At 46.4% G+C, this 20,987-nt stretch overlaps 1 protein-coding gene across 1 annotated transcript in view; it reads left to right on the top strand.

Moving 5' to 3' along the window:
* The window catches only part of EPHB1 (EPH receptor B1), a 402,223-nt gene extending 381,548 nt beyond the window's left edge, over positions 1–20,675 (top strand). Inside the window, exons 18-19 of the mRNA XM_074964154.1 lie at positions 18,000–18,127; positions 18,904–20,675. The gene's annotated coding sequence lies outside the window, so the exon portion shown is untranslated. The remainder of the gene's footprint in view (positions 1–17,999; positions 18,128–18,903) is intronic.
* Positions 20,676–20,987: the final 312 nt, after the last annotated feature.

Genomic DNA, 20,987 nt, shown 5'->3' with positions numbered 1-20,987 from the left:
GTTCAGGGCCTGGAGATTGATGGAGCAGGAAGGAATGCTGGTACTGGGAGAGTGCAGTCCACATGCACGCAGAGATTCCCTTCTCCCGCCTTGCCTGCAGAACCAGTGGTCTAAACTTTCCCCTTCCTCTCTTGGAAGAAGATCTTCAGAATGGTTCCAAGCCCTCCCCTGGTCTCTAGGGGCTGGGGAAAGAGTACTCCATTGCTTTGGATGCCCATGTCCCAGATCCTGTCATGTCACAATGGGACAGAGTCACAGATATTTTCTTCTAACACTGAACAAGGAACTTTCTTAGAATATTAAGGAAAACAGTGTTATCTTTACAGCTATTCTATCTGCCCGCATCACTTCCTAGAACCTTCCCCACCCCCTCCTGCCTGGCTTCTTTCCTGCTACAGATTCAAAGAGAGAGTACACACATGCTCAGAGTTCCTGGACTCTATCCTCTGGGCCTGCGGAATGTGGGATGGAAAATTCCCACAGCGCTCTCTGCTCCTCTCTTGGGCCTTTGAGAAGTATCACTGCAGCCTCTCAGACCTTCTTAGATAGGGATAAAAGATGTCTGCGGCTTCCCCTTCCAGGTTCCTATCTGCTCCTCTTCTCCTGAGCCTTTTGGAAGGAAGGAGAGAAGTGTCTTAGGGGTTCAAATTGGATCGCCTCTACTGGTGCTGCATTCAAAAGATGTAGGCTGTTGAGTGAATGCTGTGCGAAGCTTGGCTGGAGTTAGGGTTACTGTTCTGTGGGGCAGTTGAAAGGGTGTGTGTGAGAGGAAGAGAGAGATTCTGGATAACCTTGTGGGACAAAGAGGAAATATTTGTCCAGATTAAAATGATGCTTTGGCTCTTCCTGAGGTAGGAGGGGATGGCACAGTAAATCAGAGTTCAAAGAAGAGTTGAAATTCTTGGTTGAGAGAAGTGAATGCTAGTTTGGTGTAAAGCCTGGATTTCCTGGGAATACCTCGAATTCAAGCAATGTTTTAAAGGTTCATTCTGACCTGCAGCAGCAGCAGGAGTCCTGCAGTGCACAGAGGGAAGTTGTCACTGTACAAAGAGAACCAGTGAATGTTTTGGGGTTTCTGGCTTTTTAAAACTTGCTGTAATACATTTCTTTTACCTGCCCCCCACCCAATTGCCTCCTAATGCAGAATCCCAAAGTGGGAGCCGGTTGTGGAGTCAGTACCTGGGCATACTCCACTTCTTCCTGCTCTGAGGTGGCAGAATAAAGAGCTCCTGCAGTAATCTTTCTCTAAGAGTTCCATTATTAAAACCTTCCTTTGGGAAATCCAGGGAGCGTAATTGCTCTAGTCTGCCTCTGCCCACTGAGCTGCTTGAATTAAGTGGGTGTTTTGGAAGCCTGAGCAAAGCCTTCTGGGAAACAACCTTTGACCCCCCCCACCGCTGCACTTCTCAACCTGCTGCTAATTAGGATGGAGAGAGCCCCCCTTTGTTTTCACATACTAGTTTACTTCTGTCTTAACTTTCTGCCAGGAGCTAACCAGAATGACTTGGTGCATAATGAAGGGTGGGGGTGGGGGGCAGCAGATGGTAGCACACCAGCATGGCAGAGCCGTACAACAAAACTTTTAACACTGCAAAGCAAAGAGAGAGAAAGGCAAGGCTTTGAACCGTTTGCCGAGTCTCTTCACAGCAAAGCATCTCATTATCCACAGAACTGTTAGGCCTGGAATTAATGTCTGTAACAAGCCTTTGTTTAAAAAAAATAAAAGGAAAAGAAAAGAAAAATACCTCCATGGGCGGGCTGCTGCTCGCTGTTTTCATTCAATATTTGAAAACTTGGGAGGGACTTTAGAAAATAGATGAAGCTTGATACAACATCTACTAAAGTGAAGGGAAAGACCATAATGGGCTCTGGATCGGGTCCAAGGTGAATTGTGGGGCAGACGGGGGGATCTGATGGTCTTATTAGTGCTGGGTGGGAAACTTTTGAGATTGAAATTTTTTCCCATCACGAATCAGGAAAAGAAAGTCAGTATCTCAAATTCCACAGTATTAAAAAAATTGGATCAGGTCTGTCAAAGCATCTCACTTCAAACATTGCCATTTTGCTCCAGGGCACCAGAATTTTTCATTTAGAGGCTGAAACATTCTGACAATTTCAAAACTTTTTTTTCAAAAATGTTTTTGAGAGAAAAACCATCAAAACTGCCTCTTTCCAGTGGGAAAAGTTTGGTTTCAATGAATTGGCATTTTCCAGTGGAAAAATGTCTCATTAAAAAATTCCTGAGCAGGGCTAATCTTTGGGCAGCATATAAGGGGAGAGCCAATCCTCCCTTAGCTCCTAGAGTATTCCTCTCCCATACTGAGCTGTGGTGTGACTTCAACCCAAGGCATCATTAAAGGACCCTGAAGATATTCCAACCTATGGGAAAATATCTCTCCAAGCACTGAAGAAAAAAAAAAAAAAAAGGATCAGAAGAGTCTAAAATTTTGAATGGCAAAAATGCCACCAGAGGGAGAGACTGAGTAATTAGACACATGATGTCTGGCATATGTGGCCCATAAGAGGCCAGGTACATGCAGTGATTTATTTGGATTTATTAAGGGCCTCTGTCTATACTCAGACCAAGATTCTCTTTAGTGGCCTCGGATTGAGGATCTGCAGCTTAAGCAGTATTGATCCCCCACAACTCCACTTGAAGCCAAGGGGAGCTGCAGGGTCTCAGTTTAGATCCCCAGAAATCAGGGCACCCAAAAGGAACAGAAGCTTGAAAAAGCCAACCTAAATGGACAACACAAAGAGAAATCTTCACCCAAAAGCCACTTCACGCCCTTGTCCATTGATAGCACAAAGAGCCCAGGCAACATGTAAAAACCCAGCCATAAGTAACAATGTCCCACTTCGACCATCCCAGTTTCTCTGCTGTGGCCCGTTTGGGAATGCCTGAGACAATGGGTGAGCCTTGTGGCTTGCCATGAAGATGAGCCAGTCCCAGCTCTGTTGGACCAAAGAGACATGAGGTGCAGAGGTGAGGGCTTCTTGTGAAGGATGTCCTATAGGCAGCTGCTGGCTCGAATGGCTCCCACCATCACAGCTGTGAGGCTATTAGATGGGCAAGCTCTGTGTCACGAGTGAGCAGTCACAGCGGGTCCCAGTCACACCTAATCCATGATAAAGAATCTTCCCCCATGGAGCTCGCTGTGTTGGTCTCATCTCAAGCCAGCACAGCCCTGGAACAGTGAGGAAGGGTGACCCTGAAAGAAGCAGCACAGAGAAGGAAAAGCCTCTGGCCAAGCACAGATAGGACAAGATGATCTCAACTCACGGCTTCGTCCTACAAGGCCCCTACTTTGAAAACCCGAGTAACAACGAGTGGGGGTTGTACCCACCATCAGAGCTAGCCTGATACAGCATCTGCTGCAGTGAGTGGAGAGACTCCCATTAATCTGAATGGGCCTTGGATCAGGGGAGTTTCCCCCATCCTACATGCATTGTATGGGGTGTGGAGGGCCTGTTCCAGGTCGGGCTCATCGATCCCCCTTATGCGCAAACCCCTGTCACTCCTGCTCTCCTGTCGAACCCGCCTGCTTGGTGAATGGCTGGAGCTGTACTGCCAGAGGCTGGAGCTGAGACTGGGGGCTGCAGAGCCTCGTGGCTCCTGGCTGCTGGTGAAACCCTCCCATATCTTGCAGCACACAGAGGCTAAACCTCTGGCTCATTGCACACGAGGGCACTCCACACACAGTGGAATAATGGGGGTAGAACTCTGCCAGGGGCTCTCAGAGGAGTCACCCCCCCTCCACACACACTCTTTAGGATTGTCCGTGGGAAGGCTGGTCTCAACCATGTTTATTTTCAGCACCGTTGCTCCTTTAATAAGAATGAAGAGTGGCTCAGACAAAGAGAATCAATACCTTGTTGGGGAGAGGTGAAGAGTGCCTGGTGAAAGGAACAGGGCCTCAACTAGCATGACAACTTGGAGAAATCCACCAGGAATATTTGCATTCAGTCAGTATCTTCTGGCCAGGAAAGAAAATAACCTACCCCCATCCGGGCCAGCAGCACGGAGATGGCACAGCTTAAACATTCATCCCCGCACAACGCTGTATTATGGCGGCATGTGCTGAGAGTCAGCAGTGTGCTGTATCCCAGGGCTGCTGTCTTACCCAAAGGGAGATGTCAACTGACAGGCCTAGGGGCCCTGGAGCAATTTCACTTGCTTTTGATTCATGGCTTGTCGGAACGCTAACCAAATATTCCATTTTCATCTTCACACTATAAATAAATGTGTTAGTCTCTAAGGTGCCCCAAGTCCTCCTTTTCTTTTTGCGGATACAGACTAACACAGCTGCTACTCTGAAACCTGAGATTGCACTGAAACAATGGCAACACTTATACAGAACATGTCTCTTCTCAATCAAAGCGCAGTTCAGTGAGATGAAAAGGCTGCTTGCAGAGACAGTGTAAATGGCTCAAGCAACCCATAGCCTCAAAGGAGACCTGGGTTCAGTCCCAGCTCTGCTCCTGACCTGTAAGTCACCCTCCCTTTCTGTGCCTTGGTTTCCCCTCATCCTTTGACTGTCTTGTCTGTTTAGAGGTAAATGCTTCAGAGCAGGGACTGTCTCTTACTCTGTGCATGTGCAGTGCCTAGCAGAATGGGACCTGATCTCATTTGCGTTACTGCTGTGTCTAGGTGCCTTGGGCATGGACCAGCTAGATGCTGTATTACCACAGAACAAACTGATTTCAAATGTTTCCACGTTCCCTTTCAGAAAGTCTTCAACGGAGGAGAGAGGAGAGGCTCTGTCTTAAACGCCACTCTGATCTCCGTGAGGCCTTTGCATAATAAAAATGGAATTTTCAAAGGAGGCTATTTGGATGCACTGCAGGGAGCATGAGTGCTGAATTTTGGACCCAGAATCATGCAGTGGGGTTAGGATCCAAAGCTGAGGAAGGGCGGCACAGGAGTTCTAGAAACCCTGCACCTGCCATGTCAGGTTCCTCTGAGGCAGAGCCCTGGATTCCTCATTTCTAGTTGTTGTTTATACATCACTGCAGAGAGTCTAGTGTTCAAGTCTAAATGGCAGCATTGATAGGAAGGGGCAGAGGGAAGATACCAGTGAAATGCCAGCCCCACCACACTCACTCACCCTTGTTTGCCTGGCTACAGGTGTACTTGGAGACAGGAATGCCTTTCCTAGTCAGATACCATGGTGATGGGCACCATATACAAATCTAGAAAGATACTGTGGTGCTTTGAAAACTGTGTTAAAATTGTAACACAATCACTTTAATTCCTATGGGGTTTCTTGGTTCTGCTTGCAGGCTATGAGACTCTGTAGGGAAGCATGTGATCAGCCAGCCAGCCTAGAGTAAGGTGGGGTGGGGGTGAGTCTCTCCTTAAGGAGCAGCCTGCTTTCATAGAATATCAGGGTTGGCAGGGACCTCAGGACGTCATCTAGTTCAACCCCCTGCTCAAAGCAGGGCCAATCCCCAATTTTTGCCCCAGATCCCTAAATGGCCCCCTCAAGGATTGAACTCACAACCCTAGGTTTAGCAGGCCAATGCTCAAACCACTGAGCTATTCCTCCCCCTTGTCTCTGTCTGTTTTGGTTCTGTGTGTTATCGTTTTGAATTCCAAAAAATAAAGCAGTATTACACTGCAGACTTCCAGCCAGAGCACTTTTTTATGTTTTTATCTAATTTTTCTGTGTGTTTGCCATGGACGTAACAGACAGTCCCCGTTCTCTTTCTCTTGTAGTATCCCTTTGCTGCAAGATGATGCAATGCTGCATCACCACATAACATGAAAGGCTGTGATGACAGCCCCAGGACTGGTAAACTCTCTCTATTTTGACCTACTGGGTCCATCTACTTCCTGCCTCCTTCCCTTGTCACAGTCTATTTCTCATGTCCCCAGATACCATGGAAAGATATTGAGATTGGGATAGAAACGCCGACTTGGCAACTTTTAATATTGCTGAAACATAATCAGCTTTTGCTTCTACAGCAATTAGCATATTATTACCCATAATGTTTTGCATGGCAATTTTGTTGTAAACATTTGTACTAATTCACCATAACCTAATTATTTTTATGACACATAATTATGAAATACTTTGGAGGAGGAATGGTTTCTTTCTCTATATGTACAATTATTTCCCAGAAAAGTCAGATATTTTAACCACCAGGAAATAGCACCATCCTCCTTGATTAGCTTTTATTATTTATGATTCTGTTTCTCTGAGTCCCCAGGAGCCGAACTGCAGAAAGGACCCTGTGTGTGATGGCTTCCAGGAAAATTTCCTCCGAGTTTATTAAAAGGAATGTGGTAGCCCCATGCTGAAATAGAAAAATATCACAGGTGGTCATCTTTACTGCTCAGTGGGTAGACATAAAGGTTGATAGTCACACTGTCAGATCCTACCCTGAATGAATACCAAGGAGAGAATGGCAGGCAGTGGTCATTACCTGCTGACTGCATTTTCTGTGAACCTAGCTTCTCACTTATCAGAACTTAGACCCAACAGCTGTTTGGGACCTGCTCCAAAGCCATGACAGTCGCTGAAGCCACGGGGCTATGGATCGAACCCTTAGAGCTCAGGTTCCCAGGCCAGGAGAGTTGATAGAACCTCCACCTCTTTTTGTTTTCTAACTCAAACAGCCAAGATGCCCCATCTTGATCTTACAAATGTTACCTAGCAGCTCTTGTGTTCTTGGGGAACCAGGACACAGTACCCAGCCAGTCTGACTTGTGAAATACCTCCCCCCCCCCAGCCTCTGCTTGAACCAAAACTGATCAGAAGAAAGACTTACAAAAAGCAATGAAAAGGCAGTGGGAGGCACACCTAAACCCCTGGGACAAGGATGACAGAATTAAGGAAACTCCCCTAGCCTCATTTGCATTGAAGATGGGACAGGAAGGCATCTCTATTAACATACAGAATGGAGAACAGAGATTCCAAGGCAAGAACTGCATGGAACTCTGGGACCAGAAAAGCAGGGAAGCACTGCATGATGGGGGATCTCTGCTCCAGATGTTAATAAACCCATGCCTGTAGACACCCAGCTCAGTAGTTATCAGACCAATTTTAGTAATAAATCCTTTACTGGTATCCAAAATAGTGAAGCTCCCTAATTGCATTGTGAGCTCCCTCCAAGGAACACTGCCCATAGCCACAAATGATCAGTTGCTATTGTTTAGCCTGACCAAAACAACTTTGGTATACTCCCTTGAGCCATCAGTTTACACATAAACAAATCCAGTGTTCTCCCTTGAACCATTGTTCTTTCCTTACAAAAACCCCTACCAATACTCAAGTAAGTGTTCTGATGCCTGGATCCAAAATCTGGATCAGTTCCACTGGGACTTCATCTTCTCCTGACTGATCGTACTGGGGGCTCTGCCTGTCTCCAGCACTTCGGACCTTCAGCTTCCACCACCACCTGGGACACCCGATCTATTCAAGCTTCACGGAGTGGTGAGAACCCAGCTCTCTCTCTCTCTCTCTCTCTCTCTCTCAGTATAGCCTTCTGACCCTGAGTTGTGTGATCAGTCAGTTTTCTAAACCTGACTTTTATAATCAAATTTAAGTTAGATTTAATATTATAACTGTTTTGTTTGTTTTGCTCCCCTATGGTTATTACCTGGCAATAAATAACTCTCATGGTTAAGCTGGTTGCCTCTCTCTCTTTCTCTCTCTCTCTCCTCTTGTGGGTGTTCTTTGGCTTCCCCATTCGCTCTGCAGCAATGCTCCTTGTACCTAAGCTAAAGATCCCTGCAGCACCCAAAAGTCCTCTGGGGTTTGCTCATCAAGTGGGTTACTACCAGAACAATTGTAATGTGAAAGTGGGGCTAGGGACGGACTGAACCTGGGATATATGAGGGTGGCAGATTGAAAGTGCTGCTCGACCCAGCCTGCTCACGCATACTCTATTCCAGTACGGTGCCCAGGGCATACAAGGGTGACAGCTGGGAGGTGCTGTTCCACCCAGCCTGCTGAATCCAAGGGCCTATGAGGGTGACAGGATGGAAGTGCTGCTCGATCATGCCAACTGACTCCAGGGACATATAAGGGGTCAGCTTGGGAGTGCTGATTAACCCCTTCCTCTCAGACATGCTCTGTTAATGTGTGTGTGTGTGTGTGTGTGTGTGTGTGTGTGTGTTTGTCTGATTCTGGGGCTGGAAGAACCCAGCCCTGGGGAACCTAGGTCCTGCAGGATAGCTCCACTGGAAGGGAACCTGCAGAAGAGAGAAGTAGAGTTCCCTATAAGAACACAAGTGACACAAGTAGTACATTGATAGAATTACAGAACCACCACACTCCCCAGAAGAGTAATCCTAATAAATGACCATACACCAAAGTAACGGGCAAATCTGGTAACACAAACGTTATGCTTCAGTTTTATGTTGACTGTTGCAAACATTGGCCAATGACCCTTACAAGTCCCCTGCATTGTAGGGCTATCTTTCTCTTGGTTTTGTAGGTGGAGAACTAAGGTACAGAGGCCCAGATCCTCAAAGGTATATAGGTGTTTAACTCCCATTACAGTCAATGAGAGTTAGGTACATACATACTTTTGAGGATCTGGGCTAGAGAGACTAAGGGACTTGCCTAAGGTCACACAGGAAACAGAGCAGGGATGTGACCCAGGTCTCTTAAAACCTAGATTAGTTTCCTAACCAGTGGACACTCTTGCCTCTCCAGTGCTTTCCCCCGACCCCTTCTTCTCTGGTGACTACAAATGAGGCACTTGCCTCTCCTGACATGGAGAGTTACTGCTTCACTGGGGACATACTGTGCCTCAGTGGAATGTTCCAAGCCAAAAGCCTCCCCATTTCTAAGGAGAGACTTCAACTGGGGAGGGTCAGTAGAAAAAAATGGACTAAAACTCTGTGAGGTTCTCAGCTGCAGTTCACTGTAATGCCACAACGTGTTCCAACGTTGATCTCCAAGCATGATATTGGGGAGAAGGAGGGGACCGGCTTTTCCTCTACAATACAACTGCATTTTCAGAAAAGGGGCACTGGAAAATCTAGTCCCTTTACTTTTTCTTTCCTCCTGTCCTCTTATTAATGAATGAGAAATTGTTCCCAGAGTGGTTGTTCAGAACCCTGAGTTCTTTTGCGAAGGATACATTATCAAAAAAATTATTATTCTATCCTGAGTCCTAGTATCACAGACATGGAGACCAGGCACATATGTGAAGAAGAATTATCTTCTGGGAGTGAGATGAGGAACAAGCTCCACAGCTGGTGTAAACTGGCATCGCTTCAATGGAATTAATGGGTCAAATCCCCGGCTGGTGTAAATCAGTGCAGCTTCATTGCAGTCATTGCAACACACCAATTTAGACGAGCTGAGGATCTGGTCCTTTGAGCTGAACAATTTTGGTTATAGTTACTGGGTGAAAATGTGTGGATTTGAAAGCATGAGAAATACAAATATGGGAAAGAGCCAAATGAAATGTCAGAGCGTTTTAGTGCTGATTAAAGTTTCCCCCACTAATGCGGTTCATGTCAGCAAGGACTAGGCAAAGGGCCTAGCTGCCTTCTGAGAGAGATGGGTCTGGGGGAAAATTGGAGTCAAGAAATCCCTAAAGAGCCCCCCGGCCATGCCCCAGTTGGCGTGCTAGCTCCTGGCCCACACAGAACCTCACGGCTCAGTGAAGAGGTGCCAGGTGGGCAGAAAGGGAAACAGCAGCAATTCAGGCCTGGGTGAAAACCACTCACTGGGATGATTTCGATTTCTAAGGCATTCCGTTACCATGGTGATAGGTGTGGCTGTAAAACTTGGTGGATGAACGGATGGGAAAGTTCCGGGGCAGTGGTGCTGGAACACTTTTTAGAGTGGGGGTGCTGCATCCCCCCTTATCCCTGTCCATGCTCCCTGCTGCCCCCTAGAGCTGGAGCTGGTAGCAGGACTGTGGCTCTGGGGGAAGGGGGACGTAGACAGGGGGAAGGGGACCGAGGCTGGGGCTGCAGCTGGGGGCGGGTGCGGCGCTCCGAGCATGGGACCAGGAGCAGAGTCCTGTGGAAAACCTGGGGGGTGCTGCAGCATCCCCCGCACTCCTAGTTCCTGTGTCTATGGTCTGGAGTTTGTATTCAGGCTTCGACCTTGGGAAGTACCAGATACAGCTGTGGCTCTAACCGCAGTGAACCCATGAAAAGACCTGAGCAGATGTTTCACTAACCTAGTCCAGCTTTTTGTTTGTACATAAGCGTTGGCTTTATTGGGTAGTAGTGGCTCTTGGAAAGAGTCTCTGCTGCTTGATTTCAAGCTTCATAGCTCCTTTTGTGTTCTCCCACACAGGGTCTGGCAAGATAAGTAAATCCCTTTCATCCCTTTGCATTCTGATTTGTAAACCTGTGTGCTGGTTACTTTGAAACAATGGGCTTATTGTAGCTCTTCTGCTATGTTCAGTGGTTCCTTGAACCTGCTCCCCAGCTGCCTGCACTATATGTGAATTCTCTCTACTGGAGGGGTAGACATAGGAACAAAACCTTTCTTTGCTGAACAGCTTTCCAAAGCAGTTTGTACATTGTTGTGTTAACCCATTAATTACTGTGGTATTAGTGTCCTTCAGGACCAAGCATCAGAAATACTTAGATGGGCTCTCATCTTCCTCTTGCTGTATACATAAACTGTTAGGTAGCTTCTAATTGGTAAGGAACCTGGCTTGACGTTTAGATATCAGGGTGCATTTGCAGTGTGGTCATGAGAAAAAAACCCAACATAGAGCTATTTTCTCACTTGTCAAGTCAGTACATTTGATATGGAGGTGAAGGACAGAGTCTGAATATGGAACCCATGATTCTGCAACCGAACTTTGGGCTCAGCATGAACCTATTCTCCAGGATATAGGAACATAGGCCTGGTCTATACTTGAAAATTAGGTCGGCATAACTACATCTCTCAGGGGTTGAAAAATCTACACTCCTGAGTGGCATAGTTAACTCAACCTAAGTCGTGGTGTAGACAGTGCTAGATCGACGGAAAAATTCTGCCATCTCTCAGGGAGGTGGATTATCTATGCCAATGGGACAATTCCTCCTGTGGGGGTAGGTAGTGTCTACACTGAAGCACTGTGGTGCTGCAACTATGCCGCTGTAGCATTTTAAGTGTAGACATACCCATAGTGACTCTCATGCTAGATTAGAACAACGTTCTGTTCAGATTTATTCCAGTATGAGGTCTCTATAGCCAATCCTTAGACCTAATGAAGCCAATGTCAAAACCCCCGTTGGCTTCCATGTTACAAGATCAGGCTCTCTGGCAGTGGCCAATAGCTTATCTTTTAGAAGAAGGAGAAAAATAATAGCCGCAACAGCAATAACAATTGCCCCTACTACAATTGGCTAGTTGTGCAGTGCTACCACCCAAGAGTGTAAATTCCTTCCCCACACTCACCGGTAATCAGCTTTCACAGTGAAGCATGAAGTTTGATTACTCCTGTAAAATTTTATTTGCTTGCATAGCTGCAAATGTTATTAATGCTCATAAAATTATCCAGTCCTTTAAAAAGCCTGTTATGTTGGTGTGTGTCTTGCTTGTGGCAGTGGATTCCACAAGCAACTGGGCAGTGCTAGAGTGTGTTTTTATTTTATTTGTCTCCAATTTATGGCCTCCTATTTTCACCAAGCACCCTTTGTTTACACATTAAATTGTAGGGCAGGCTAATACAAAACATTGGCTTGGCTTTCACTGCAATCCTATCTGAGTTTTATACTTCAGTTAACTCCCTTCTTACTCTCCTCCTTTGCAGGCTAAATAATTCTTCTGGGATTAATTGCACCCCTTAAGCACCTGCACAGAGGAGACTATACTGCATGTGTAACTCACTGGTCAGGGTGTATTACCTAGCCTCTCTGTGATCCATGCACAGAAGATGTGAATCTGTGGTATTGCTTGGTTTGAGAGGTTGGTTTTCTAGTTTAAGCTGTAGAGAACTCCTGCATTTAGCTTTGGAGGTCCCTGGTTCAATCCCCAGTGCTGGCCAAGATGGTGGGTCTCATGCATGTATCTGCTTGTCCTGAATGGACAGGGAAGTCAGCTCCCTTTCCCTGTACCAGATAAAGATAGTCTGTATGTCCTGGGATCTGCATGGGGGGAGGGAGTGGGCCAAGGAAGAAAAAGTGACCTGGGCTCAGGTACAGGGCCTGTGTGTTGTCCCTCCCCCAGGTCCTATGAAAGCTCAGGGAGGATTCTCAGAGACCTGCTCCCATGGATCAGTTTGTAGGATCAGGGCCCTTGTTGGTAACATTCAGACTGAGCCCCGTTTAACTTGTCAGCATTATTTACATGTTGCCTCTCCATCCTTCCCTCCTGCCAGGATGCCTGATCTCCATTCATGCAGCTCTAAAAGGGATTCCCTGTGGGAAATGTCCGGGCCATATCAGCATATTGAAGAGCTCGGCTTTCCCACCTAATCTGAGCAAGCCAGGCATCTGTTGTGCCCAAGCCCTGTCGTGTGGCATATACAATCAAGTGCAGTGTACAGAGGCCCTGGGAGCACAGACACTATTTACTTAGAAGGCCTGTGCATATGTCTCAAACAAAATCATTACCCAAAAAATAAAATACCAGCCTGAGAAGCATTTTGCTCTTTTCAGTTTGTTTGTTTGCAATGTGGGGAAAGAAAAGGAGCGTGGATGTCTGCATTTTACCTGGATTTTTGTGTTTACTTGCATTTGCCTAAAAGGCCTGTACCTGTGATAGCACTGGTGAATGCATTTTGTTTCCCCTCTACAGTTCTTAAGAACTGTATTCAGCAGGAATTAATGGCTCCAGAATAGGAAGAGGATGCAGCAGTTAATAAACCACCCAGGTCAGTTAATGCCTGGCATGGAGGTGACAGGGTTTGCTCCAGCAATTGTGTGGCAGCCCTGCCTGCTGCTGCCGCATTGTAAAATGACAGGTTTCAGAGTAGCAGCCGTGTTAGTCTGTATCTGCAAAAAAAAAAAAAAAAAAAAGGAGGACTTGTGGCACCTTAAAGACTAACAAATTTATTTCAGCATAAGCTTTCGTGAGCTACAGCATGCATCCGATGAAGTGAGCTGTAGATCACGAAAGCTTATGCTCAAATAAATTTGTTAGCCTCTAAGGTGCCACAAGTACTCCTTTTCTTATTGTAAAATGAGAATTTCACAGAGCATATCCTTGTCCTCTGAGTTGTGAAGGCTCCTAATTTCCAGGCCCTGCTGCTCAGCCCTGGCGGGGGGGGCGGGGGTGTGCTCCTACTTATGAAAACAACCACCTGCATTTGCCCTAGATTACCAAACTGAACTGAGTGTTCTGGACAGTATCTATTTCACAGAGAGGGTCCTATCTTCCTTGCAACAGTGTCAAACTTCCACTGCTACCTACCCAGATGGGAGATTTTTTACCTTCAGCATTATGTCTATGTGGCATTCGGATCTGTTCTCTGTTTACTGTGGAATATTTGCGTATTGTTCTAGTGACACTAGCTGAAGTTTTAGAGCTAGAGAAAGGAGGAAAATCTCAAACCACACATCACAACTTGCTAGCTGTGAAGTGCAGTGTATAAAACCTAATCCTGCCATCCTTTCTCAAGGTCCGACCCTGTAAATCTGAACTCGTGTCAGTAGCCCCGTTGTATTAGCACGAATAACAAATATTCAACAGGTTGAGAGTTGCAAGATCAGATCCTCAGTCTTTGCTTGGCTTGGAACTTTTGCCTGACTATGTGCTAGGTAAGGAAAGCAGGGTTTAGCCAACAGAAAAAGTCTGAAGTTCAGTAAAACTAGGAGAGATCAGTAGTGCTCAAACTGTGGTCCATGGACAACTGATATCCTCAGAGCTGTTGCTAGGGGTCTGCAGAGAGCTGGCTGGTCAAACAGTGCCGGTGTATCCTTGTGTCCAGCTATCAAACTGCAGTAGATGACCTCTAAAGTACATTGACTAGGTGCTTCCATCTGAAGTCAGCAGGACGACTTGTGTTTAGTATGTGCTCATCAGCATGAGTAAGGGTTGGACTGTCTAGCTAAACCCTTTCTTAATATTGCTGCTCCAGATCAGCCTGGGACGCTGGTAAACCAAGTGCTAGCTCTGGCCAAGGCCACAGGTGTTAGCTAAGAACTGACAAACTTGTAGCTGGAAACCAAACCAGCTCACCTGTATGTTAGTTTTGTTCAAAATAGGTATTAGTCTTTTATAAGAATATATTTAGTGTTTAGACTCTATGAAATGTTTGTAAGTTGCTGCATGCATTAATCTCACTTGTAATGTCTGTATTCCATGCTACAAGGAAATATATAAGTTTTGCTTTATAACTTTGAAAATATTTGCTCTGAACTTGTGAACCCAAGCACAGGAATCGTCATCCCCACTCATTCAGAAGGCCTATCAAGATTAAACAGGGCATTAAGGAACATCACAATACAAAGGATTGGTGAATGGCCCTGTTGCACCTTGGAAACGCGGAAACCCTATGTGCAAAGGAGCTCGTCTCATGGACTGGAAGGCCAAATGTAAAAGATTAAACAGGATCACAAGACCATTTTTTATCTCTTTGCTGTTTGAACTCTCACAGGGCCAGAGACAACCCAAAACTAAAGCAAAGGTCCCCAGGGCCAATCTGGCTCCCCCCGAAAGACATTTTGATTGGACAGATTGCTACATCTCTGTCACTTTTAGGAACCATATATGGCAACTCATTGGTGTGTATATGTTTGCTTGCTATAAGCTGTAAATAACTCTCACTTCTTTTTCCTAGTTAATACACCTTTTGATAGTTTATTACAGGATTGACTACAGGCTTTGTCTTTGGTGTGAGATCTAGGGTACCAATTAATCTGACGTAAGTGACTGGTTTCTTGAGACTGAAAGCAACCTGAATAATTTTGCAATTTTTGGTGTAAAGGACCATTTATCACTAAGTCCAGCTAGCCTGGGTGACAAGATAGACTGGAGAGCCCAAGGGGACTGTCTATGGCTCCATGGTGAGACTGTTACAGTGATTCAGGACTTCACATTTGTTACTGGGTGAGTGAAATCCAGTTATAGAACATACCACTAGCTGGGGGTGTCTGCCCTGCTTTCTGACAGTCCACCCTGAGGTCTGCACTCACGGTCGTGAGCCACTCCAGCCAGCGTGACACAGCCATTGCTGGAACTTCCACAGGAATTTTCTGTGATCATGAACGAGAGCAGAGGAATGTGATCCTAGAGGTGAAGGGAAGAGGTCAACAAGGGAATCTGTTTAGATGTGGTCAACACCATTAAAGTGTTGAGAACCCCTGCTGTAGAATGCCACATCTCCACTGAGCTTCAAGACAACTAATACTGTTTAGCCATTGTTATTATTGGTGAAAAACTCACTGCCTACAGGCTTGAACCAGCATTACTTAAGACAATCTATCCACTACCCTTCAGCCCCAGCAATAAGACGAAGGGACACCTCAGTAATAAGACTCATCAACAATAAGAAAATGGAACAGTTAATACCTGCTTACAAATCTGATTGACACATTATCTTCTCATCATGTCATGTCTCACCCTTGAGCCTAGATTGCGTTAGCTCTATCTTCATTTATCCCCATCTCCCCCTGGAATCTGATGCCACCAAACACCCTGGCCATTTTAACGTTGTTTTTTTAACATCTGAATGGAAGGTTTAAATCTGGTCTGTTCCAGACTAGTATTAACCTCACTTCTTTTCTTGCCCATTAAGAGGATTGGAGTGAGATAGCAGAGTAGTCATCATCTTCATCCTTCTTACAAGAGCAAACCTAGAATCTCCACTAGGCAGGCAAGCATGGAGAAATGGATCCTACACATGGTTGTCCATTGTGGCTCTGTGCGTAGCAGCTGGATCAAGTGCTGTGCACTCTTCCCATCTCTTCCTTTTCATGGCTTATCTTGCTCAGACTTTTTTGTTGAATTAAGGGCTCATGAAAATAAGTCTACTTCAGGCCAGGCATAGTATAAAGATGCTTTGTGCATGCTCTCCCTGCCCTCCACAGCTCTATCTCACTCATGATTTGCTACAACACCTGCTAGTCTAGTCCAGGGTGCCCACACAGCCAGCAATGCATCTGTGATGGGTTGGACCCCCTATCTGGGATGCCACCTGATGTACTGGGGTTTAACTGAGCCTCTCCTGCTCCACCAGACTGGATTCCCTCTCCCTGTTTTGCTGAATTAGGCTATCTGGCCTCTTGCAGAAGACACAAACAGGAAGGGCCACACCCAGCTGCAGACACAGACTGAAGTCAGCTCTGTGTGAGAGGGCTTACCCAGCACTCACATGCACACCCCTTTTGGGAGATAAACACAGAGGTATATTGCCTTGTGCTGTATAGAAAAATCTGCACAGCGCAAGCTCATAAAAATATGCCCTCTTCCTCAATGTGAAGAGAACCTTCTTGTTCCCCCCGCCCCAGTTAGAAATTGCACTAACTGGGTTTAATAATAAACAAAATAAATTTTATTAACTATAAAATGCAGATTTTAAGTGATTAGAAGGGATAGGAAACAGAACAAAGCAGATTACTAAGCAAATAAAATGAAACACGCAAACTAAGCTCAATTCACTAAAGCAGTGGTTCCCAAACTTGTTCTGCCGCTTGTGCAGGGAAAGCCCCTGGTGGGCCGGGCCGGTTTATTTACGTGCCACGTCTGCAGATTCGGCCGATCGCGGCTCCCAGTGGCCGCGGTTCACTGCTCCAGGCCAATGGGAGCTGCTGGAAGCGGCGCGGGTCAAGGGACATACTGGCCGCCGCTTCCAGCAGCTCCCATTGGCCTGGAGCAGTGAACCGCGGCCACTGGGAGTTGCGATCGGCCAAACCTGAGGATGTGGCAGGTAAACAACCCGGCCTGGCCCGTCAGGGGCTTTCCCTGCGCAAGCGGCGGAACAAGTTTGGGAACCACTGCACTAAAGAAACAGGCTACAAAATGTAATCTCTAACCCTAAATTTTGAATTAGGCAGGATGCAGAGTTTCTGTAGCTCAGAATTCCAGTTATTTCTTCTTACAGACTGGACCCCGTCTCAGTCTGGATTTATCCCTGTCTTTCCCTTCAGGTTAGTTCCTTTGTCCCTTCAGATTCTTTCAGAAGTCCTTCTTGGATAGGCAATGGAGGAGAGTCCTGTTTGCCTTCCTCCCCACCCTTAAATAAGATTTACATATGGTGGGAATCTTATGTTTCCCAAACTTAACCCCCCCTCTCCTTTTAGTGAAAAGTTATAAGAAGTCCAAAATAATGTTTAGTATCAGGTGACAAGACCACCTGACTTAGTAGTGTCACAGTTACGTCCCAGGACTCTCCCAGGAAGAAGCGAGATTAGTATCTTCTCAGTCTTGTTGTTTCTTCCTAATGGCCCATCAAATCTGATGGCCTGTTGTCTGGTGAGTGTCTTCGCAATACACACCCAGCTGTAATTGTTACATAGCCCATACTCCTAACTTTAGATACAGAAATGATACATGCATACAAATTGGATAATCACATTTAGTAAATCATAACCTTCTCAATTATATCTCACGTGACCCATCTTGCATAAAACATATCCATATCAGAAGCATATTTCCATAAAGAATATGGAGTGTAATGTCACAGCATCTCGCTCCCATTCTGGAACATCCTGGTCTTCTAATGTTGGGCCTCTTCCAAACAGGAATTGCCAGTTGCTCCAAACAGAGGGGAGAATGTCTAATCTTGGAACTAGAATGAGCAGACACAACTCGTTGCACTTGTGAGGCTTGTGTTTGAAATCATGTCTCCAGAGGTGAAAGGGGAGTGATTAGCCCAGCCCTGCCTGCCAGTCAGACCAATGCAGCCTCATTTCCCCCTTTTCTCCATTAAACGTGGAACCCAGTGATTGATAGTGTGAATATCTGTTTGTACTCTGATTTAAGATTATAGCTGAAATAAAATTAGTAATGCTAATTGCTGTAATTAGACATCTTTAGTCTCCATATGAATTTTACAGCTCTTATCACACATAGGACAGGAGCAAGACTTTCCCAAGAGAGAGAGAATTAACTAGTCAAGCAATAAAAATCTCTTCTTTTGAGCAGGAGGACGCAGGAATGTGCTGGCAGACAGTGGATGATCAAATAATGGAACCGCAGAATGGTGTCTTGTAGATCTTCGACAATGTCCAATTGGCACAGCTCAGAGCAGGTTCCGGTTTGCCACAAATAAGGTAAAGTTTGTCACGGGGAACAAACATGCCATAGATTATGCGATTTATCAACTTTTTTGGGACCTTCGTTGCTTCCATCCAATCTCCTCTATTGTCCCCTCTCCACTGCAGAGAAGCAAAAGTCCCTGTTCTGCAGACTTCCTGTGTAACTTTGGGCTAGTTGCTTAGAGTGGGTCTACACTGCAGGTGGGAGCATTCTTCCCTGCATGGATGGACAGACATTGCACTCAAGCTAGTGTGTTAAAAATAGCAGTGTAGCTGGGAATCCCCTGGGTCCGTACTTGGGCAGCTAGCTCGAGCCACAACCCATGCCACCCCCACAGCAATGCCGCTGTAAAATCGCTCGTGTAGCCACTCTATGCCAAGGAAAGAGAGCTCTCCCACTGCAATAGCACTGTGTACACTACCACTGATGCCGGTGAAACTTACGTTGCTCAGGATGCGGGATTTTTCCAAACCCCTGATAGTGGGGTAGTGTAGACATAGCTTAGCTCTCTATTTCAGGCAAAGCTAAGCTGTTTGTCTAGCCATGCTAGGAAGCGCACTCCCAGTTGCAGTGTGAAATTAGTCTTTCTGTGCCTTAGTTAGGGATAATAGCAGTGACTTTCCCCATGGGGGTGGTGTGAGGAAAAAGACATTAAGGATTTTTGAGAATGTGACAGAGTGGGGCATTTTCTTGGTTTTTTCAATATTTTGCATGCAGAGGGGGTGTGACACAATTTCCCTGGGTGTTACTGGTTTAACGAGGTGATGGGAGAGGGAATTTGTTGTTACAGAGGACCAGTGACAGAACTTGGGACCCCGGCCAGTTGCCTGGAAAATGGATACCCCAGTCACTGGTGACCTGGTGACCTGGTGACTGGGAGGCCCAGCTCGGGAGTCACAGCCGGTTCTGGCCAGTGGGAGGACAATGGGCTGTGGAGAGAGGACCCTGGTGACCTGACCAGCCAGTTCCAGCCAGTCGGGAGCAAAGGATGGATGAGAGGAGAGGAGGCCCAGGTGATCCTGTTTACCTGGACAGAAGACAAAGGACAGAGGCGGGGCTTGGGGGCAGGTGATATCGAATGCCCATCTGGAAAGCGCGGGGGCTTCGGTCTGGAGAGAGAGAGCAGGCAGAGCCCACCTGGATGCAGGAGAGACTTAGATGTACTGTGCAGAGGGAGGCCAGGCCTGAGGGCCCTGAGAGTTTCCTATGCTGTGTTCAGACACTCTCAATAAACCGTACTGTTTTACGCTGGCTGAGAGTCACTCTGGTTTGGAGAACAGGGTTGCATTATTCCCTCTGGGAATGGAGGCCCCGGGGGTCCAGAATGAGTGGACTCCCTGAGGGGGTGCACGGCGAGAGACAGACGTGCTAAGGCTCAGAGAGGTGCGGTTCCAGAAGGCAGAGCGGCTTAAGCCCCAAGAGAGAGTGGACCCCCAAGAAGGGCTGTCACACCGAAGGTGGTTCCCCCCCAGGGACCATACGGGGCCAAAAGTGGGCATGACCTGTGAGTTCATGACAACATGGTAGCAGAGGATGGTTTGTGGATGCACTCTGTAGAAAGTTGGCTGTGAGCGCAGGCACTTTTCAGTGAGTGGCTGCCAGCGATAAAACGAGGGAATTGAAGGAACCTGTGAGGAAATGGCCTATAACCAGCTGTGTAAGAGGGTTCTGGCATGTCTGTGCAGGGAGAGAGAGCTGAGCATGGGGAGGCTCACTAAGGAGCAGCTGATGGCTCAGCTTGTAGAGAATGACCAGTCTGAGGAACAGGCTCCATATCCCAGGGAGGCTCCTGGGATGCACAGAGAGCCAGGGAGTAGCTGTGGGGGCAGTTCATGTAGCAGCTGGGAGTCTATCAGACCCGACTCCCCAGTCAGCACAGGGGGCCCCCAGTCAGGTTTCTCCCTGGAGGAGCTACAGAGACTGGAGCTGGAGCTGAAAGCAAAGGAGCTGGAACTGGAGGAACGGAGGCTGGCGGACCGTGCAGCACAGTGAAAGCACAAGTTGGAGTTGGAAGAGAGGTGGGCCAAGAGGAGTAAGTGGGTGTGATGTTATTCACATAAACTGTGACCACATAGATGATTGTTGCAACCACTGTTATATATTTGCAGCAAATATTATATAAAGGTTGTCATCTGAGGTGTCTATAGAAAGGTTATGATTTGCTGGTTATGATTATGCTATCTGTATGTGTGTATCATTTTTGTAGTTGAAGTTATGAATATTGGCTATGTACTTGTATCTCAATGTGTTTTGATTCTAAGTAGCCTCAGTGAAGCATTTGGTCAGTTTCTTGAGAAAGGACTATTCTCAGTAAGTGCCCAATCAAGAAACACTTAACTAACAATGAACTTTGGGAGACGCCAGTCTACATCTGAGCTTTCCTGAGAACGTTCAAATTAACATGTAAACAATGGCATTGGCCTGTGAAAAACTGAGTCATGCATGGACATGTGACTTGCCCATGTGACTCCAAACTCCATCTTGTTGCTGTGATTTTGCACAGGAGAGCCAAGGGGTTTCTGCCCACAAGAGAGAGAATATAAAAGGCCCTGGAAACCCCTCCATTTTGTCTTAAATCCTGCTTCTTAGTTCTGGAGGAACCTTGCTGCAAACTGAAGCTCTGAACAAAGGACTGAAATGACCTCCTCCTAGCTGTGGATGTATTCCAGAGACTTGATTTGAACCTGCAGTTTATTCCATCACTGCTACAAGCCTGAACCAAGAACTTTGCCATTACTGTATGTAATTGATTCCATTTAACCAGTTTTAGCTCTCATCTATATTTCTTTATTTTATGAATAAACCTTTAGATTTTAAAGGACTGGCAACAGTGTGATTTTTGGGTAAGATCTGACTTGTATATTGACCTGGGTC

Source organism: Natator depressus, chromosome 9 (genome assembly GCF_965152275.1).
Source record: "Natator depressus isolate rNatDep1 chromosome 9, rNatDep2.hap1, whole genome shotgun sequence".
In the NCBI taxonomy this organism is placed as follows: Eukaryota; Metazoa; Chordata; order Testudines; family Cheloniidae; genus Natator; species Natator depressus.
This window is presented reverse-complemented; position numbering and strand designations above follow the sequence as displayed.